The 9583-nt window shown below is 42.1% G+C and overlaps 1 non-coding gene across 1 annotated transcript; it reads right to left on the bottom strand.

The window, feature by feature from the left end:
- Positions 1–9194: 9194 nt before the first annotated feature.
- Positions 9195–9302, bottom strand: LOC136495031 (small nucleolar RNA R71). Its single transcript, XR_010768824.1, has one exon. It is a non-coding gene; the product is annotated as a small nucleolar RNA R71 (small nucleolar RNA).
- Between the last annotated feature and the right edge of the window lie 281 nt (positions 9303–9583).

The raw sequence follows: 9583 nt of genomic DNA, 5'->3' as shown, positions 1-9583 counted from the left end.
TTCTTGCACCTTAGATGGATCAACCGAAATCCCTTCATCGGACAACACATGACCCAAGAAAGGTACTTTCTTAAGCCAAAACTCACATTTAGTGAACTTAGCATAAAGCTTATGTTCTCGTAGCCTGGATAAAACAACTCTCAGATGCTCGGCATGTTCTTCAGCATTTGTGGAAAAGATCAAGATGTCATCAATGAAGACAACTACAAACTTGTCCAGTTCCTCCATGAATATAGAATTCATCAGATATACGAAGTATGCAGGAGCATTGGTCAGGCCGAAGGACATAACAAGATAATCATACAACCCATATCTGGTGGAGAAAGTGGTATTAGGCACATCCTCCGGTCTAATCTTTATCTGATGATAACCAGACCTCAAATCAATTTTGGAGAATACCTTTGCCTTAGACAACTGATCAAACATAATATCAATGTGAGGCAGTGGGTACTTATTCTTGATGGCCACAGCATTGAGTGGACGATAATCCACACACATGCGCAATGACTTGTCCTTCTTCTTCACAAATATAGCAGGACAACTCCAGGGAGAAGCACTAGGTCAGATAAGACCTTTCTCTAATAGATCTTGTAACTGAACTTTAAGCTCTGCTAACTCATTGGGTGGCATCCTATAAGCCCTTCTAGAAATAGGTGCAGTGCCTGGCACTAACTCGATCTTGAATTCTATATCTCGATCCATCGATAAACCAGGTAAATCATTAGGAAATACATCTGGAAATTCACACACTACTGGGACATCCTCAATTCTCGGGGTCTGGATAGCATTAGCAGTGTTGTGGAGTTCTAGCTCTCTGGGAAGTGGCACTAGAAAAGCCTCCTTACTGATAGGATCCCTCAACATAACGACCCTAGTGGAAGTATCGATGAGCACTCCATGACCACTCATCCACTTCATTACCAAGATTACATCTATCCCTAATCCTGGCAAAACTACCATATCGGCCATAAACACTCATCCCTCAATTTCGATACTCACCCCCAACACTATTTGATTAGTTGAGATATTACTTCCAGCTGCACTAATGCAATAACTACCCGAGGATACTATAATTACCTTCTGATTGTATTTTGATGCAAAAGCTAGACTCATAAATGAATGTGAAGCACCAGAATCAAATAGTACAACTATCGGATGTTGATTCACAAGAAACTTACCCGTAGTAACCACCTCTCCGGAGGGTATCTCTGTCACATTGGTGTAGTTAACATGTCCTTGACGAGCACCAGAATTCCCTTGCTTCTGATGGTTCTTCTGAGGATACGAACAATTCTTGGACCAATGACCTGTCCTGCCACAATTCCAGTAGGGCCTATTAGCTGGTGGAACAAAAGAATTTCTTGGTCCTGTGGTGCCCTTTGGAAGAGGTACAGTAAATGCCTTCTTGAAACCAGTCTTTGCCTGATTCTTCTTTTGTGGCGGCCGGTACCTAACGGCTGTAGTCGGTGGGCGAGATTGAGTCTTCGCTACTGGAGCTTTAGCCTGCGAGACACCTGCCTCAAAGGCCCTCTTGTGATTTTTGGAAGCAGCATAGACATTATTGTTATTCTCTTGAGTAAGAGCATCGCTTATGAACTCATTGAAAGTGACACTCTTGTTGTTCCCCATGGACTTCATCAGTTTGGAACTAAGCCCTCTCTTAAAGCTGGCGATTTTCTTTGCTTCAGAATCAACAAATTCTAGAGCATACCTTGCCAGATGATTGAAGGCATGAAGATATTTAGTGAGTGTCTTGATGCCCTGCACCAACTTCATAAACTCATTGTGCTTTATGGCCATCAGCCCGGGAGGAATATAATGACTCTTGAAAGCCTCCTGGAATTGATTCCACATGATCTGGGCATTCTCAGGTAAGGTGGACCTATAATGACGCCACCAAATACCTGCTAGTCCTTGTAACTGATGCGAAGCATACTCTGCCTTCATCTGTTCTATCACCCTAAGCAAATAGAACTTGTGCTCAAGCATGTTTAGCCACTCTTCTGCTTGGAGCGGCTCTTCAGCTTCTTGAATACGGGCGGCTTGGTATCTTGGAATTCTTTGAAATCAGTAAACTGGTTGGGCTTTCATCCTTGTCGTTGATTGTGGCCTTGGGCTTGATGCTGGGCCAGGGTACGCATAGCGTCCCCCAACACACGCTGACCTTTCACGAGCATGGCCAACAGATCAGACGGTGTGGGTGGTGGTGACGGTGGAAGATCATCATCACCACTACCCCCAGCACGGCTCGAACGTAGATTGTGCGACATCTGCAGAAGTGCATTTGTGAGTAATGATGCACGATGTCGGATACATTGCAGAAGGATTGTAGAATTATGCCAAACTAAACTTATTAGAGAGATTAATTTCATACAATAAATAGAGGCACAATAACTCATCCTCATAACATTGCCATGACTTTACTCCGCACATTCACGTGATGCATACGCTTACATGCTAAATTTTTGCCAACATCAAAGCTGGACTTTTATTTAAAGCTCACATCCACATGGAGCCAACATGCAAGTTTCAGAGATTACATCAAAGCATAACGAGGTGGCTCCGTATATCCTACTGAATGTAGCACCCTCCACAACAGGGTTGGGGTGCCAAACATATGAAGGAATGTGCTGCCCCAGGGCGGGTAGTGCTAGTGTGGCCATCTATAGTAGCATTGTAACTTGGGTGTGAGAGGATTACCTTACAGGATGGGAAATCTATAACGGAATAATTAAAGATAAGGGAGGGAGTGATGCAAAAATGTAATGGCATGAGTAAACATGATGCATGCACATTCCGTACGTCCTCACAAATCTTAAGAAAAATTTAACATTCTAGCGACATAGACGGTGGCATACATACGTTCTCTCATATAAGTATCTAGTCGAGCTACACGTTGCATTGTTAGTATACCTGCAGACAAATTCATTGCAGCCCATCCCACATGAGATAAATAAGCATACAATGAAAGCAGTAAACTAAGATACACTCCATATATACATCCCATATGTACATACTTTAGTATCCAAAGCTACCCGATAGATGTACCCACAATTAAGTACCTTCATATATACATGTGCGTAACATGTAAATATTCCAGTAACCACAACTAACTCTCCCCTAGACCGACTGTTGGACGGTCATGCTCTCACAACTCACTTTACCTAGGCGTAGAGGCAATTGATCCATACATTACCACCCAAGCGGATGGCATCCATACAATAGCACGCCGTATGGACGACGAAATAAAATGAAAGCAATTACCCCCCCCCCCAAAGTCATCACTTAAATAAACCACCTAAAAGTCCTTATTTGGGCATAGAGGATATGACAACTGGCACACTTAAGTAAACTTTCAGATTTGAACACCCTATATAAGTAGCTATAAGTTGTCAAAACTAATTTTTGCAAACAAAAACCTTTGTTTTAAATACACATATGACATGTTTAATGTTGAATCTAGCACTGATACTAGCTGTAACAGAACTGACCAATTTATAAGAGCACAAGTACGAAAGCAATCACTGGAGTGATCATACCGTCATACTTGAACCCATATAAACCCGGTAGTCAACTAAAACCACGAAGGATTTCAAACCAACTTGCATACAACCAAGATCACAGTAATTCAACATAACAGGCCACATGTTACATCCATTTCACAAGTAGTTCACAAGTACCTCATACATCAGAGTACACATAGTTATTACAGAACGAGTTCACAAATAGCGGAAGCAAAGTAGTTTGAGACCATCACACACACTTAGTTCAAATATAAGCCAGCACCAAAGTCATATCCAGCAAAAGCAGTAAGATAAGATAACATAGATGATCATGCCCATGATCTAGTCTTCATCCCCCGTAGGGTGGAGACAATACTTGCAGTAGCCATTATAGAGCACGTCATCTGCAACAAGGGGGAAAATAAACCCTGAGTACGAGAAGGTACTCAGCTAGACTTACCCATCGAAAACCAGAAATAAATGACACCAAGGAGTATGCAAGGATTTATCAGTGAATCTTGCTTGACAACCATTTTGCATAAAAGCTTTAATGATATAAGAGCATAATTTAAATTATTAGTAAGCAGCAAGGTATTAATAGTAACCTATCAACTAGATTAGCACCTGCACTAGAGCAAGCAATTGAGTAACTCCAAACATTAGTAACCATATCCGGTATAATGTTGTAACATTAGTCATCATCGATTTAACCATCAAGTTCAATTAAGTGCATCTACGTTGCCGCTGCTCAGTCAAATTCTCACTATCCGGGAGAGACGGCGATTCGAATCGATTCCTATCCAGCTGGAGGGGTATTCCTAACATAAACCCAGGCATACTACGCGAAGGCAGCCTTAGGTCACCTTTCGTACACCTCAGTAATCGCGGCTCCGAGCAGCGCCGCACCCTCAGGGAGTCCACTCTGCTAGGTGATCAATCTCACCTCGGACTTATGCCAATAGCTCCCCGCACATCCTTACTACTACCAGGGTGCGCACTTTCACTTCTCGGTCTTCCAGCCTGAGTTGAGCTACTCGGTTGCACGGTCAGAATGAGTTATCCGGCCAACTAAGTGATAGGCATGCGTTCAACATGACATGAGGACGTACATCGAATCAGTCCTTAACCGACATAGATGGGGATAGATCCACACCCAAGACCTCCTTGCCTTGTTGCTTCTCTATCGACATCCCGCCCGATCACAATTCATTATTAACACATGGTTATTTTCCACGATAGCAAATATAGCCAACCGTGACCGGACATCATCCTTACTTGCAGGTGACAGGAAATCACCTAACTTTTACCGGTCTAAGCATGGCTAAGCTTTGATTCGCTCCTGGACCTAAATAGGATTCAGGGTACGTATACTGGCCAAGGAATAGATATATATGCAACAAGTGTTTGCATCCAATTCCTATCACTTAATGCAACAATAAATAAAGATATTCAAAGTAACCATTTTTAAAACATAGGAGACTTAGAATGCTCCGGAGCTTGCCTTTCAGAAAAGATGAAGGTTGGTGATCGGGACACTCAAGAACTTCTTCATTGACTCCTTCGGGGGCCTGCACCTCCTGCTCCTGAGCTTGCTGCTGCTCCTCCGGAAGTACTGGCTCGAATTCTAGAAGCGTGACTCCCTCTGGAACACCTATTGCATGCATATGCATAGTATAAGAATCATGCATGCACACGAGATGGAAGATGATGATGAAATGTATAGCCATGTATGAATGGACGCATGAACAATATGATAATACAAGCTTTACATCTTTTTTACTGGGTAGGTGCATATCTCTAAAAACAAGAACTGCACACTCACCAAATTCTAATAACCTAAGATAAAGTTGTTCATCTTTAGTAAGAGGTCTAGCACCTGCAACTAACAATTTATCTTAATTAGCTTAGCATCTAAATCATCACATCAACTCATATAAAGCAAACAAGTCATTCACTGCACTCAACAGTTTTCAGGCTGCAAATAGCAGCTACAAGTTTGATCCATAACTAGAGTTCTACAGATCCAAATACCATGGTTTAAGACTTTCTATAAAGCTTATAAAATTGTCTATAACTTTCATTTAATAACCAAAGACTAATTCAAACTCAAACTAGGTCACCCAGACTGATCTTGTAAAACTGTCCGTGGATTCCAGAGAGTAGGCAGTTGGGAGTGTTATCTTCCAACTGAGATAACTCTCAAACTACTAGGCTAAATGTCTTGAAATTTTGACACAAGATATATAAACAAGTTTCCTACCACTTTGTTATTGACCAATTTCACAGCAAACATCAAATTCACCAGTTAAGCCGCTTAACTCAAAAATCTGTCTAGAAAGTCACTATAATAGAATTATAGTGAAAATAATACTTCATTACATAAACGAATAGCACCACGAGTACTACCAATGTTACCAACAGTTAACATACATCAAATGAACATAAGCAAACATAGTGGCCCTTCCTAAATAAATCATTTTCATTCCTTTATTAATTTATTTAGATAATCAGGTTAAATAATAAACACATATCCAAAGTATACAGAAAATTCTACAAAAATTACAGTAGCTTAGATATGTCTCCAGTAGGCTACTACATAAATTTCACATCAATTGAACAAGTATCTCATCCTACACAAAAATGACAAGGCATAAAGGCTTAAAATGGCATAATTAGGAAACCCTAGTGAAAAGTGTCAAGCAACAGATTTTATATTTTTCCTAGCATCCTTAAGGTACTAGGACATCCTCAAACAATTTACATGGTCATTGGATTCATAAATAAATTACTAAAATTCCTACAAGGATCATCCAATGATAAAAGGAAAATCTATAAATCAAAAACCATACATGCTCTGACTCTCAAATTTTTACCAGAGCTTCTACTAAACAAGAAGATCTCACCCACAAAATTTCATAATTTTTGGAGCAAAAAACTCAAGATATAATTTAAACAAGTTTGCATGCTTTTAAAAACACATTTCAAGTTCCTATTTAATTCATCCAAAATTTCCACTTCAAGTGCTCATGTCATATTTTTCCTAAATACTAGACTTCACTGTGATTCTACCAAAATTAGAATCACTCCATTTGGATCTACACACAAAGAGATACAAAATTCACAAAATAGCATCAAAATCAGAACAAATGCACTAGCTTTTCATTCAATAGACGCTAACAGCTGGGGCCCTCCAACCAATCAGGCCCGCATGTCAGTCACACCAGAACAAAGGAGGTGGCTCTGCGCTATGCTGCTCGGCGCTACCTCGCCGGTGACGAGGATTCCAGCGAGGCCGAGGTCACCGGTGTGCTCTACTCATCTATGCACATCGATAGGGGTAGGTGATGGGAGGGCAGAGCCACCGGAGGTAGCTCGCCGACGTTCATGGCAGCATGGTGGAGGAGCCTGGTGGTGCGCCGGCCATCTCTGACTAGTAGAGGTTTGGCTAGGCCTGATTCAAGCATTAGGGTACTCCGAGGAATGAGAAGGGAGAGAGCCGAGGTGACGAGGTACTCCAGGTGGGGCTGGCCACGGAGCACCCAACTCCGGTGAGGTTGCGACGGCGCGGAAATGCCGAATGCGGCCTCACCTGAGGTCGATTGACTGCGTGGAGATGACAACGAGCTAGAGATGGTCTCAGCGGAGTTGTGGGAGTGACAGAGTGAGGCGAGGTACTGTGGTGAGTACACAGGAGCTCGTCGGAGCTCACAGTGGTAATGGCGCTTCGCCGTGGGAAGAAGGAAATGTGGCCTCTACCTCGACTCTCTGGCTCAACGGCGAGGTGGACAAGCTACAGGAGCCGATGGTGGAGTGGTGGGCTAGCTAGAGTGACCAACGACGTGATGGCGAGGGTGGCCAGGCTCAATGGAGCAATGGCGACGACGGCGGCTCTCGGTTGCGGCTGCTGCGCGAGGAAGGAGATGAATGGAGTGAGGCCAAGATGAGCACGGGTGCGTGGAGCCCTTGATGCCACTCTAGCCTAACCAACAGGCCCACGGCCAGTGTGCGGTTGCCACGGCCTGGCATGGCGGTAATGGCCTGAGGCTGGTCGGCCACCGAGGCCAGTTCCTCAGCAATTAGAGCCCGATGAAGCTGACTCACAAAGCAACTTTGGTGATCCATATCTCCCAAACTATGCCAATCTGGTTCATGGTGTAGTTGACAAAGTTGGAGATCTAAGTGAGGACTACAACTTTGTCAATGGGAGCTTGAGCTGGTTTGGCTTGGTTAGTGCGATACAAAGCTCCAAACATCAATGGATGAAACTAAAAATTCAGTTCAGACTTAGAAGGAAGATAAGCTATATTATGGGTCGTGGTAGATCGTGGACATGACACTCCCATTGAGTCCTTTGTAGTCACTCCCCGATGTAGATAGCACGTAGGATCTGATTACGAAGGAAGATAAGCTCTGTTCTTACTCATCCCTAGTAATATCCCTTATGTGCAGATATGAAGATGATCTTAGCAATGACTATTAGATATAATTGCACTAATCAATGTATGCTTTGACTTATAATTAAGGATGACTTAGGAATTATTCCTCTAATATTCTACCAGACCATGCTAATGCCATAGAAAGGAGTACTATGAGTGATTTATCATTATCATTGATCAATACTTATTATATATATAAATATATCTTATCCTATGACTTACCCCTATTATGAGTAGGATATTGGTTATGGTTTACTTCTCCATCAATAGTATAAGTTATCAATACTTGTCCATGCTAGACCTTCCTTGTGGTAAAAATATAAATAACGATACCAGAAATACTCTTAGGTGAAGTGCTACAATGGTATATTATTTGTGCGCTTGCAGATCCTTATTCATTCATATCTATATATTCTTTCTAGTCACATAAGATGATAAAGAACTACTTAGTATCATTCTAGTAGTGATGCTAGGCAGCATTAACAAGCATCTCTAGCACCATCACTAGGGATGACAACCTAGTAAAGTAATGTTAGGAGATGTAGGTAATTAATAGGTGGCCATTAAAACAAGTGACAAGGTAATAAATATAATAAGCATTTCTAGCACCGTTGCTGGGGAAGGTAGCTAGACAAAGGAAGTATTGATAAACTTATATTTATTGATGTGATCAAGATAACCATTGACCCCTACTCAAGTAGGCTTACCCTTCTTTTGTCTACTTGTGTATCTTATGCAGGGTAATGTATGACCAGTTTTGATCTTTTGACAAACTACATTGAAGATCTAGAAGCATTAATCAGGAAAACTAAAGCTAAACTCAAGAAAGTCTTAGCATTAGATTCAGAAGACAACCAGATAAGGCAAAGCTTAACACTAGAATTTGAAGCCATGGCTAATAGGATTCTCCACGGATTCTCTTCTTCAACCACTACTAACATCCGGACTAGACCCACAGTCAATGTGGGAGACAATGGATTTGAGCTCAAGCCGTCTCTCATCAATATGGTGCAAGCGTGCCAATTTTGTGGAAAGGCACATGAAGATGCGAGTGCACATCTCCAACACTTTCTAGAGATCTGCAACACTTTCACCATTAAGGGAGTAATCAAAGATGCCATACTACTTTGCCTCTTCCCATTTTCACTTTTGGGGAAGGCGTACCAGTGGTTCTACGCCAACAAAGACAGAAACACTACATGGGATAATTGCTCCACTGCCTTCCTAACAAAGTTCTTTCCCATGGGCAAGACCAATGCTCTGCGTGGGAGAATTTCAAGTTTTCAGCAACAACATGATGAATCTGTCCATGAGGCATGGGAACACTTCCAAGATTATAATCAGAATATCATCATCATGGGATGGAGAATTGGCTACTCATGTAGGCGTTCTACCATGGGTTGACCAATAGTACCTATGAGACCATGGATGCTGCTGCTGGAGGTGCATTCTTGTCACTTACACTTCCAGCTACGACCACTCTTGTGGAGAAGATGGCCTCCAACCAAGGCTAGAATGAAGAACATGTTCAGACCCGCAAGAGAGGTGGCAACACTGGGCATTTAGGGAACAACTGTCCTAAAACCTAAGAGGATGTGAACTTAGTTAACAACAACTACCATCATCCTCAACAGAATCAAGGAT

The sequence above is a fragment of the Miscanthus floridulus genome, chromosome 11 (assembly GCF_019320115.1).
Source record: "Miscanthus floridulus cultivar M001 chromosome 11, ASM1932011v1, whole genome shotgun sequence".
Classification (NCBI taxonomy): Eukaryota; Viridiplantae; Streptophyta; class Magnoliopsida; order Poales; family Poaceae; genus Miscanthus; species Miscanthus floridulus.
The sequence above is the reverse complement of the archived record's forward strand: the minus strand, read 5'-3'. Positions and strand labels throughout refer to the sequence as shown.